The following is a 12,759-nucleotide window of genomic DNA, read 5'->3' as shown; positions in this document are numbered from 1 at the left end:
TTGCCTCTCACAAAGAGGACACAAAGGAAGCATCACTTCTGTTTCCTCCCATCTGGTAATGTGAATTTAATCTCCTAATTCTACACAGGGTGACTGTTTACTTGTTGAGGCTCCTTCTGGTAATGGAAACTAGAAACAGTGCTTAAAATGACTGCTCTCACCATGGGTAAGAAGAATATTAAGCAGAATGTCAAACAGAAAGCTAATTGGTTTACAAATGGATAATGAGGTTTAAGAAAATACCACTGAAGCTAAGTTCCTTTTCATTTCTGTGCATTACTGAAGTCTCGATATTAGATTTGGTCATTTGGAGGAACTTGCTCTGAAATAGCAGATTTCGAACCTCATTCTTCAGGACTGCATGCATGTCATGGACAAATCGATAGCTCTTTAAATCACAGAGCAGAGTTAATTAGCTGTTGTCCCCGGGGGAGGAGATGCTGCATCTTCCTGCACCGTGCTGGGCCAGCCTCAGACTGGCACAAGCTAACCATTTCCCTGGGCTGCTGCTTCTCTTGTTGGTGATTCTTTTTTGTAAAATTGGTGTTTTAGGATGTCGCCTTAGACTTTCAGGGTGTCTGAGCAAGGTTATTAGGCATTGTGTAATTTTAGGAGAAACAAAAGGTTGTTTTAGAGGAAAATAACCCATAACTGAGTATTAGCTTCATCAAGGGACAAGTGAGAAAAGGGGAGAAAGTTCTCAGAACTACAGATAAGAAGACTGCTCACAAATGGTCCATATTTCCCACACTCAGAGCTCCTGTGTGCTTCTCCCTGACTCAGTCCTTTCTGGTTCTCCTTTCTGAGAATCAGTCCTTTCTGAATTAATTACTTCTTCCATCTTCCTTCATGGAAGTCACTCTCTGGGCCTGGGAATCTGACTTAGTTACAATTTAAGCCCAAGAACCAAACTCTTACTCCATGTTCTTCAACTCAAAGTAGACAGGACTGTCTTAATCCAAGCCAGCAGGACTTCAGGAGAGAACAATACAAGTGCAGCTGCTACTTTACTGCTAAATACTCAGTGACTCTGTTGGAGACAGTACATGTAATTGCTCCCATGTAACACAGTATACTCTGGTAATTGTATGGTTGCTTATGCTCCACACAAAAGCATATCAGAAGTGTGATTTTTTTTTCAATGAGTTTCTCTGACCAGATCCTCCCAGAGGCAAACCCAAATTTCTGTAGCCCATCATTCTATTTTTTTGCACAGCTCTCACCACTCTGTTATTTTTATAGTTCTTGTTTATAATTTTAAAATTATTTAGCATTTATAGTCTCACCTGGACTGTAGGGTAAGCAGAGCCCTTTTCTGTCTCTTTCCCTCAACGCTGCTTTCAACGTCTAGAACAAAGCCTCTTCTATAGCGGGCACTCAATAAATGCTTCTCTGGCGCGTTAATAACCTGCATTAATGCCAAGAGCCGGCCTCACCAGCAGCTCCTAACCTTCCTGACTTCTCCTTAGTGCGCGCCCCACTGGCTCTGTGTAACCCACGCCTCCTTGGGCTGATGCAGGGGAGTTTTCACTGTAGCTGTAGCTGTAGCTGCTGCTGTCTGTGATTAAGTTAGTAAGATGACTGCTTTTGGGAGAACAAGGGGAAGCAACTTCAGGGAGATAATCCATTGGAAAATTCCATTTTCAAAGACCATTTATTATTATTATTATTATTATTTGGCCTTTGGGAAAGCCATGAAACAGTCGATGTGTTTTCATTAGAAACCAGTCGGGAATACAGGGTGCAAACCCATGCAGCAGCCATGAGGAGCACCCAGGAACCAGGGCGAGTGGGTGGTGAGCAACTATGCCACAAGTCCAACAGCAGAGCACACAGAACCAAACTCCGTCTCCCCAAAGCCTCCATGTTCCTGACACCCAGTTGTTTGTTTACTTATTAATATTGCTGTGAGTCAGGGTCTCACTATGTAGCCCAAGCTGGCCTTGAATTCACTATGTACCCCAGGCTGGCCTCAAAGTCATGGCAAAGTTTCTGCCTCATGCTCCCAAGTATTGAGATGACAGGAGCGTACTGCCACACATGACCTTAAATCTTGGTCCTCTGTCACTCCTTAGCCACCCTTGTCACTTGCATCCCATCCAAAGCACACTCAGTCTCGGCAGATCTCTTCAGGCTTCCGCCGTTGCTCTGCACGAGCTCTCGCATTTTCCTCCTGTGACTTGGCTGCTTTTAGAGTTCTCATCATTCACGGAGGCTATGTCTCGCCTTTGTTTTCCCCCTCTCTTAGAGGACGGGAACTTCCATAGAGTAGGAATTAAAACTATCTGCCTAAGCTTTATGCACTGTGGCTAAACAGTTGAACAAAGACGTGTAACCGAGTCCACAGTCCTGTCTCTTCTTTGGACTGCCCGAGGCTCAGGTGAGCCTCTCCAGTCTGACCTGGTGACAAGACACTCGTGGCCCTTTGAATACAGCTCACCGCTGTGGGCTTGCTCTGGTGGAGGTGACTGTCACTGAAGACATGTACGGGCCCCCACATTTTCCTAGCCCTAGGCTCCTGAGTACTGGGCAGCTGTAATGACTCCTGATCAAGCCCCTGGGTTGTCCTAGGACAAGGCAAGTGGCTTGGGATCACACTCAGCTTCTACCCAGGAAAATCCTCCCAAGGACAAGTGGGGCTGAGCAGGAGGTCAGGAGAGGAAGGAGATTCGCCGTGCCTACAACCTTCGTTCATTTATTGGTCCATGTCTGTCTGTGATACATAATGGGTACATTTCCCCTGGGGAGCTGGTACATGTTTATTCTTTTCACGTCCCATCCCCTCTTCATTTCTCCTCTCCCTTCCTGCCTAGAAGAGCTGTTTTAGTGAGGGAAACAGAAAACTGGGGATTCCTTGCAGGCATGAACAAGGGGAAGAGGTGTCTGATGGAGAGGGTCCCCAGAAAGGGCTGGAGCTGAGGGTGTAGCTTGGGGTCACAGAAGTCATACCTTGATGGGGAAGGGTGCCTTCTTGCTCTTGTCAAAGTATGTTGAAAGCTTTGGAAAGGTGGATAGTAAGAACTGGAAGGACTCGATCTCCCGAGATTCTCCTACCCCCCACCTCGTCAGAGAAAAATGGAGCCTGGAGAGGCTCAGCCAGCAATTTGGGCTCATGCGGGCCCACAGGTATGGAGGTGGCTCTAGGGTCCAGGGCAGACCCACCAGCTCCCTGCACCATGCTTCTTGGGCCTGAGCAGGTCCTCTGGACATGGAAGAAGATGCGATGCTATCATAGGAAGGCAGGGCAGTATGGCCTGAATGGCTGGGCACAATCCACTGATGGAGGAGGGTCCTTAACCACGGACGCAGAACAGCAGCTTCAGCAGGATCAGGCTGGGCCCTGGATCTGGTACCAATCTCCTGGCACAAGACATGCTGACCTGGCACCTTGCCCATCTTGGAGCAGAGACCAAGTGGGAGCAGCTGGTCAGCTACCAAAGATGACAAAAGGACGGCAGTGGGGGCCCTCACAGCACTGCCCTCCCGCTAATGCTGTGGCCGATTCTGCTCACAGGATGCAGCCTCTCTCTCTCCCCTTCTCCTCCTCTTCTCCTCTTCCCCTCCCCTTCTCTTTTTACTTTCTTTCTCTTGAGCATTTCTTAAAAACACTTACCATTTTTCTTATTTCTGCCCTAAAATAAAGGGTAACCTTTCACATCCAATTGTCCTGACCAAGTCATTGGCTGGGACGGTGACACATGCCTGTGATCTCAGCACTCTGGGAGGCTGAGGCTGGAGGATTGCACATTTCAGCCAGGCCTGGAGAACTTAGCAATTTAAACCCTGGCTCAAAATTTTTAAAAAAAATTTTTAAAAATTTTATGTAAAAGGAAAAAAAGAAAAAACAAAATGTGATAGCTCAGACCCTGGAATAAAACCCAAGGAAGCAAGACATTAAAATTTGGGGAGCAAAGGCTTTATTTTAGGCCAGGCCTGGCATCACAGTCTCCAGGAGCCAATTTGGAGACTGCGCACCTCACAGCTAAAGGCAGTGACTTATAAAGCGAAAAACCACGGGAATGTTAAGGTTATTGACACAATTACACAATTAGGTTGTAGCTGGCAGCTGGACTTTACAGAACTCTCTGTAATGTCCTGAAGTTAATCTTTATCTTAAAGAACAGCAACGCAATTTTTGTGAAGAATAGTACAATCTAATACAATCTAATGCAATTAACACAATTTGTGACCGGCCACAGGGTAGGAAAGGGGGTTGTCAGGAGCTATTACCTCAGGCCTTTATTTTATGGCCTTTCGGGAAGTTAAAACTTAACCTAGTTAGATGTGAAGGGGGAAGAGGAGGGGAAACAGCAGGCGGTGCTTATACAGAACAGGCTTCACAGCCCGATAGTTAGCGGGCTTAGGTTATAACACAAAACAAAACAAAACAAAACAGTGTAAGGGTACAAGTAATACAGAACTACAAAAAAAAAAAAACACAGTAAGAAATCACCAGTTAATAGATTACACATTGTCATCTTAAAAATAGTTGCTCAAGTCACAGGATCAAAGCATACAAAGTGGACATTCAAACAGTGAGACTGCAAACAGTTGTGTTCAATGATCCAACAAAAACTCAGTAATATGGTCATCTATCCTAATACACCTAAACACACTTGCAGTTGTATCCTTTAGAGCACTTTTTTTCCTCCCTTTTTTACAACAAAATTTACACATTTTGGATTTTATTACTCCCATAGTTCTATTACTTTTTTTTGGAAGAGAATAAAACCAAATATGACAAAACAAAGCAGTCAGTCAAAACCAAGGATAGACATAGTACATGATGTAAAAACAGAGTACAAGGTTATCAGCAATGGTTACCACAATGCCTCTTCCTTCCTTAAAAAGAATTGCCTATATCATTAGGTATTATAAAGTTGAACAAAACAGTACAGAACAAGACCAATAAAACCTAAACATTGTAAACATTACAGGACTTCAAAAGAAGATAATAGCCAAACCAGAATGGGCATCATAGTGAATCTTATTGCCTTCAAAGTAGTTGCCTATATCCTCAAACTTGATACTATCAAACAGAATGGAACAGAGTCCAATCAGTCAAAACAAGATAGTGGGAGGATTACAGGACTTCCAATCAAGTTAATAGGAAATCAAAAAAGTTACTATAATATATCCTGCTAATTTTTTAATTTTTCCCCTTAATTAAAAAATAATATAAATAAATAAATAATTTTTTTTAATGAATAAGGGAGAGATTGAGATAAAAGAGGACATAACAACATAACAATACAGGTCAAAGCATGACAATTTCAGCAACCTAGGGCTTCACCACCAAATAACCTGACTTAATAGTAGTTACCATAGTGTCTTTTTCCTTGAAATATTTGAATATAACTTCGTATACTATAGCATCAAACATATCAAGACAGTGTGAAACCATTCAAGTGGATGAAAGTATTATAGGGTATTTAGAACCAGCTAACAGAAAACGAACAATGTTTCTATATTATCTCTTTGCCTATAAACATTTTTTCTTTATACTATCACATATAATAAAATCCAGTAAGATACAACAAGATAAAACCAATGGAGACAGAAGAGCAATAGTTTGGTGGGGCTTCAAAACAAGATGATATTAAATCAACACTAGCTATTATGATGTCTTGTTTTCTTCAAAATGGCTCAAATTTTAAAGGTCTGGGGATGTAGCTTGCTGCAAAGGCCCTGGGATTATTTCCTATACCTCCCCACTCCCCACCAAAAAAACCAAGTGGGAGGAGGAGGGGGAGAGAGAAGAGGAGAAAGGAATCCCACCTGATTCGCCTCAGTGAACAGTGTTGGATCTTGTGAAAGAAGCCCCTCTGGGGATGAGCTGGCAAATGCCAATGCCCTCCTTGACAGGCTGGGGAGTGGCTGATGAAAGAAGTTAGCTGAGGTTGGTGTCCTTCCCCAAAAGATCCTGTGGCAGCCCTGGAAATGGATTATAGCTCTGAATAGGTATCAGAAGCTCTAACCTTCACTTTGCGGCCCCTCAAGAGTAACAGAGGCCCTCACTGCAGCTCCAAGGGCCATAGGGGAAGGCTGTGTTCACCTATGGTTACTGAAGACCAGATTGAGTTTGCCTTCCCCACAGGTATGTTTTTTAATCAGTCATCCAGCCAGAGGACGTGCCAGGCCTGATGGGAAAGCTCACAGAAGAGGCTCCGTGGGCTGGACCTCAGGCCTACAGAGTCTTTCTCTGGAGTCCCACAGACAGGGTGGTCCAATTTTCCGGGCTCCTCTCATTTTTCTTCCACCTGGGTGTTAATGGGGTCTTCGCAACTCAAGGACCCAAGGAAAGAGAGGGAGAGACAGGGACAGACAGCATGCAGTTTGAGACTTTAGGCACATTAGAGACCATGCTCATGGCAGTGTTGCTACCTTTGGTGAGAAGGATGATGGTGACCCAGAGCATCCTAAAGCAGGCAGGAGCTAGAGACAGCAACATGGAAAGAGGTGCTGGGGGAGGAAGGAGAAACTACGCTGTAAGACACATAACACAAAAACGCAAACCGATCAGAGAAAGATACCATGTGGTTTGCAAGAAATATACAAAAAGACACATTCAATCTATGACTGCCTACAGAGGAAGGAGGTAGGTAGCCTGTGTGGAAAAGAAGGCAAATGGACACTGAACACAAGAGCAGGCCCAGCAGACAAAGAGCGTGGTAGGTCTCTGCAGATGAGACTAAAGAAAGGAACGGGGAGACATCCAACTGGACCTGCTTATTAATTAAGGTCTAAATCAGTCCCTGTGATGTCAAGAAAAACCCAAAGAGATCAGGGATCCAGGCTCTGCTCCCTCTTGGGATCGCCCCTCCCTAGAGAAACTTGTTCTACCTGGAGGGATCTCAGGGAGACTCCCAAGCCAGAGGAGCCCTTTCCACTCCATTGGAATACCTCTTGGATGCTGACTTAGTCACTTTCTTGTCACCAAGACACAGTACCTGACACCTTAAGAAAGGAGAAGCTTTTTCTGGCTCACATTTTAGTCCATAGTCAACTGGCTTCATGGTATGGAGACTGAGGGACGAGAGCTGCTCACGGCATGGTGAACAGGAAGCAGAGAGCGAAGGGAGGAGTTGGGAGGGAGATGAATCCTTCTATCTTCAATGACCCTCCTCTTCTGATCAGACCTCCCCTCCTAATAGCAAATTGGCTATAAGCACCTGTAATCCAGCCACTTTCTTTTTTTTTTTTTTTTATTTTTTTTTTTTTTTGTCTTTTTTTTTTTTTTTTTTTATCGGTACCAGGGATCGGACTCACGACCGCCTGCTTGCAAGGCAGGTGCTTAAGCCGCTGAGCTAAATCCCCAGGCCCAATCCAGCCACTTTCCAAAAAGCCCTGTCTATGAGTGCATGTGGCCCTTTGGGGACATCTAGATCTAAACCATGACATAGGTCATGCCTGTCTAGGGGCTTTGGCTCAGGATTCTGGGGAGGACAGGAAGGGAGCCCACAGTGCAGCACCAGAAATAGAAGCCATACTGTTTAGAGAGGAAGTCCGCCCGAGGCAGCAGGCCCTGCAAACTAAGGCGTGTGTTCTCAGTTTGCAGGGAAGTAAACTGAGGCTCAGAAAGGTTAGAGAGTTCCCCAAGGTCTTAGCTACTAAATGACAGGGATGAGATTTAAAGTCAGATGTGTAACTCCAAACCTGAGCTCTTAACCTAAACTCTTGGTCTTTCTCCACCCGACCCCATCCCCTTGCCTTCCCTTTCTTTTACTATACTGAAATGTAGCCCAAGGCCTCATGCATGCTAGGAGAGTACTCTACTACTGAGCTATGTCCATTTTTATTTTTTATTTTGAGACAGGGCTCTGCTAAATTGCCCAATCTGGACCCAAACTTTTGATCCCTCAGACGCAGCTTCCTGAGTACCTGGGATTACAATGTGTGCCTCTGTGCCTGTCTTAACTGTCACTTTTTAAAGCTTCCACAGTTAGCCTTTGTGCCATATATGCATGTACACACACACACACACACACACACAGATGTGTATCACACAAGTTACGTGTTGAGACAGATAAATTCTTATCCTTGGAGTTTCCAGCCTGGGCTCATAAGCTTCCCAGAAGAAGGATTTTGGAGGCAGACATGGCCAGCTGGGTCAGCTGCAGAGTTCCCTGAGCAAAATCAACTGAAAGCGGAAGGGGGAGATGGGGGAGGTGGAGCGGGGTGGAGAGAACAGGAGAGTGTCTTAGCGCATGATGTGCTTCCAGAAATAGCAACTAAGGACAGACCTGGAGAAATACAGCAGATGAGGCCCCTGTGCAGTTCCATCAGAGGCAGGAGGAGATGAAAAATGAGTGTCATCAACAATGAATGTAGTGAGGAAAAGAACATCAGGTTGTTCTTAGGTGCTCCTTACCCACAGCAACTCCATGGCAAACGCTGGTGGAAGAGTTGCTGGCAGCCTTTCAGGGGCGAGGTCAGTCAACTGTTCTGTGGGTGGCAGAGAGGACAGCAACTTGCGCTGGGCTACACAAGGCAAGAACCTTGCCTTTTGACTCTTAGGTCAGCGCTGGCTCCCACCCTTGCCTCATTGCTGTCCTCTGTAAGGCCGCTCTGAGGGACTGCCACCAAGAGACCTCGCCCCTTCTTATCTGCTCCTTCTGTTTTCTGAGCCAGGGTCTCACCAAGCGTTCCAGGATGGCCTTGAGCTCGCAGTGATCCTCCTGCCTCAGCCTCAGCCTCAGTACAGGCGTGTACTGTGGCTTCATCTGTTCTTCTGCCACATCTTTGTTCTTCCTGGGATGGCTGCTTCTCAGGAGAAGGCAGAGGCAGGGGCCTTGGGATGCCTGTTGGGAGGACAGATTCCTGAGGGGAAATCCAGGGCAGGTAAGCAGTCTAGCCTCGCTGGCCTCCCTTTGCACCTTCATTTCCAGTCCCTTACGACTCCTTCCCAGCATGGACACCCTCCTACTCTTCCTTTTTGAACCTGGACTGGGAAGCCAGACCCCTAATTTTCAAAAATTCTAGTCATTTAATTCTGCAGAGAGCAACCAGATGCAGCCTCAGCAGGGCTCCTCAGTGGGAGAACCGGAGCTGTCTGAACAGACTCCTTCCCCCAAGGCAAGTGACCTGAATGCAAGGGATGCGGGGGACCCTGCTTACCAGGGGGCTTTAATTACTGACATTAAGAGGAGGAGTTTTTCTTCTTTCCACAGGGAGTCTCTGCCTCACTGCTTTGGGGGGAAGGAGGACCCAGTTTAAATGGTCCTCCAAGCCAGCAGAGACGTTGCCCACAGGCACACAGAGCTGACAGATAAGTGGCCACCCACACAGTCTCAGAGGTTCCAAACCTCCAATCCCAGCTGCCATCACCAGCTGACCTCTCAAACCTGCCTTTGGAGTTTTATTTCTTTAGCTTTGGGGTTCATTGGCCAGTTAAAATTCAAATATTCCAGGGAAGGTTGATAGCTACTTTGTTTTTTGCGCTGGGAATCAAACTCAAGACCTTGCACTTGCCAGGCAGGTGCTTATGCTGCTGAGCTACATCCCCGGCATGGTAGGTGTTTTGGTTTTGTTTGCTATGTAGTGCATGCTGGCCTTGAACTCACTGAGGTAGCACAGGCTGGCCTTAAACTTGCAGCCATTCTCCTGCCTTAGCCTCCCGAGTGCTGGTATTACAGGAGTGAGCCACACCCAAATAGGATATTAGGTATTCACAATTTAGCATGATTTTTTTTTCTAGCTCACCCTTCAAAAGCATTTTTTAGAGAAAGAAAATCAGATGACTGAGGAAAGGATAAAGGAGAGAGAAGAGCACACAAACTGGAGGGAAAGGAAGAGCCCAAGCAGGGGCTACGGCACAGGGCAAACTGGGTTCACCAGCTGGCCCCAAGCAGTGAGTCCTCGATGGTGGTGCCAGGGTCCACAGCCTTGGGGCACCTGCAGTCTGTTAGACTCATGGATTCTGTCCGCCCCTACTCTCCATCCTAAACCTACTGAGTCAGAAGCTCTGAGGATGGGCCTGGCAGTCTCTGAGGTGACTCTGACGCATGGTCAAGTTTGGGGACCTGGATTCCAGCCTGGCTTCTGTGCAGGAGCCCCACCCCCGCTCCGCAGAGGGCTGCACAAACTCTCCTCTGTGATCTGCGTGCTCTCCTGGGCTTTGCAAGAGTGAAGCAGGAGGAACCACCACAGATGGGATGTATCAACTCTAGACCTCAGGTGCAAGTGGGCTGGTGACAGAGAGCAGGGCTGTCTTTGGACTAAAGGACATAAAGCTTGTGGTAGAGCTGGGGAATTGCTGATGAAGTTTGACACGGGAGCGATCATCAAAAGGAGGTACCCTGGGGCAGAAACCCGGCCACCAGAGAAGCACAGGGACTGTCCTGAGCGGGAGGGGGAAATACAGAGGCAGGAACATGCAGCAGCTGCCCAACCATTGTGTGCAGGTGCTGAGCAGCCATACCAGCAGGTCAGTGCTCCCCTCCTCACCTCCCTCTGCGCTTCCCCTCTGGGCCAGCCGGCTCAAGATGCAACTTTTGGCCAGGTATTTCCTGGCCCAGGTCGAACCTCCCTGGTGGCAGAGGCCAGGAGAAGGAAGTTCAGGGATCTGATGGTGAAGCCTGACTCAGTCCTCTGCAAGCTGAATGTTTCTTTGAAGGCCCTTTTCCTGCTCTATTTTTCTCCTTGGCACTTGGCATCTGAATGCTATGTCCTCTCAATCTGTTTCCTTCTACTAGAATGTGAGCTCCGAGAGGAAAGGGATTTTGTTTTTTTGGTACTGTATTCTTTACCACTCAGTCCCCAGGGGTGTGGTACAGTACCTGGAGCATAATAAGCTTTAATAAATATTTTCTGAAGAAAAAGAATGAATCTTAAATTCTTTCCCATTTCATATGAGAAACACAAAATGCAAATAAAGAGCAAAATAAAAAAAGATAGATAATAGGAAACAGGAAGGTAGATTGTTTGCAAATGGGCAGGAGACCCAGAGATGGAAGGGAGGGGATCGGGAAGCGAATGAGGAAGAATGAGCTGTGTTGTGTGCAGCTCCCCATGAGGAATGGGGTCATTATGCGTGGCAAACATAGGCTAAAAAATAAAAATTGGAAAAAAACCTGAAAAATTCATTCCAATCTTAAACTTTGCACCACGATCCATCAACACTTATGTTAACATAAAAATGGTTTTCCCCTAAACAGCTGAGCTTAAATCAATGCCTTGTGTCTTCTATGAAGCTGCAAATGTCACAGTTCCTGGCCCCGCTCCTGAGGTCAAGGACTATACTGTTGCTTAAGGACTGATCGAGATGATGGTGAAGCCTCCGAGAGCAATGCGTCACTTGCAACCAGACAGCAGGGATGAGAGAGGCCAGGGTCATGTGGGACAGTCTCCATGTCTCAGCTAGGTAGGTGTTTCTGAGAGGTGAAGTCATAGAAAAGTTAGAACCAAGTGACAAAAAAGAGTCCATTGCCATATCCTGCACAGCTCTTGAAATTCCCAGAGCGGAGAATGGTGGAGGATGAAGAAATGGAGAACACAGAACACAGAACATAGAACACAGAAGGCCGAGGTCAGGCGAAGCCCTCTCTCCTGATGGCAGAGAAGGAACTGCCCGATGACTGCAGTGCATTTATTCAGACAATCAGCAAGAGGTTGATAATGGGTGAAACCCCTCTCCCAACAGGAGAAGGACCTGCCTAGCAATCTGTCTGGCTCACCCCAGGTGCTCCATGTTCTCAGGCTGCCTGCTTTAGTCCACATGTGTGATCGATCTCCGGCTCAGCTGCTCCCCGCAGTCAATGTGTCTGCTGAGCACCCAATGAAGTTAGCACAAGCTCTGTTTGAATCTAAATTCCGGTGAAATCTTGATGAGTAAGATATTTTGGGAACAGCCCTTGAAGGACAGTGTAGTCCCTGACCTGGAGAGTGGGGCCATATTTTGTTTCCTTACCCTTGGCACAGTATATCCCCAGAAAGCCCTTTAATGACTGTCTGATAAATGAAAAAATTAACTATTGGCTTCATTGACTTTTCTACATACTAAGTTACATTTCAGGCCTTGTGACAAATCATCCTAAACTGTATCAGACATTTCCATGTATGTAAGCATTGTACTGAACTCCCTTGTATCTTCCTGTGGTGATGAGGTAATGCCAAGTTGTCATCTGCAAGTACCCAGGCCTATCTTACTGAATCTGTGGGAAGGTTTTGCAGAAGATGCAGAGGGGGTATAAGAATGAATTTGTGTTAACCCTGAGATATTGTGGGCACAGTAAAAATAATTTCCTGATATCTTTTTTTAATAGCCTAATTTTGCAAATGGAAAAACCAAGACCCAGAAGAAGGAAGGGGTTTCCCCAAGGCATTTGGTATGTGAAGTGTCTTCAAAAATGGAACCTTGGTCTCTTGACCCCAAACTTGACATTCTTTCCATCTTGTAGATTCACCTCTATCTCTGTATTGGTCAGTTTTCCTGTTGCTGAGACACAATACTTGATACCCACAACTTACCAGAGGAAATGTTTAATTTGGCTTCTGGTTTCAGGGAACTCAGTCCACGGTTAGCTGGCCTAAGGGAGGAACAGCATGACAGAAGGGCCCAGTGAAGTACAGAAAGCAAAGCAGAGGAACGGGGCCAGAGAGAAATGGGTGAGGAGCCATGTGTAATGCACAAGACCGTGCCCTGTGGCCCACAGGCACACCCAGCAGCATTCTTTACTATTTTGCTATGCATGTTTTTTTTTTTTTTTTTGGTCTTTTTCGTTTTTATCAGTACCAGGGATCGAATTCACGACTGCCTAC

The sequence above is a fragment of the Cavia porcellus genome, unplaced genomic scaffold (genome assembly GCF_034190915.1).
Source record: "Cavia porcellus strain 051 isolate PalLab524CR breed Dunkin Hartley unplaced genomic scaffold, mCavPor4.1 scaffold_14, whole genome shotgun sequence".
Classification (NCBI taxonomy): domain Eukaryota; kingdom Metazoa; phylum Chordata; class Mammalia; order Rodentia; family Caviidae; genus Cavia; species Cavia porcellus.
This window is presented reverse-complemented; position numbering follows the sequence as displayed.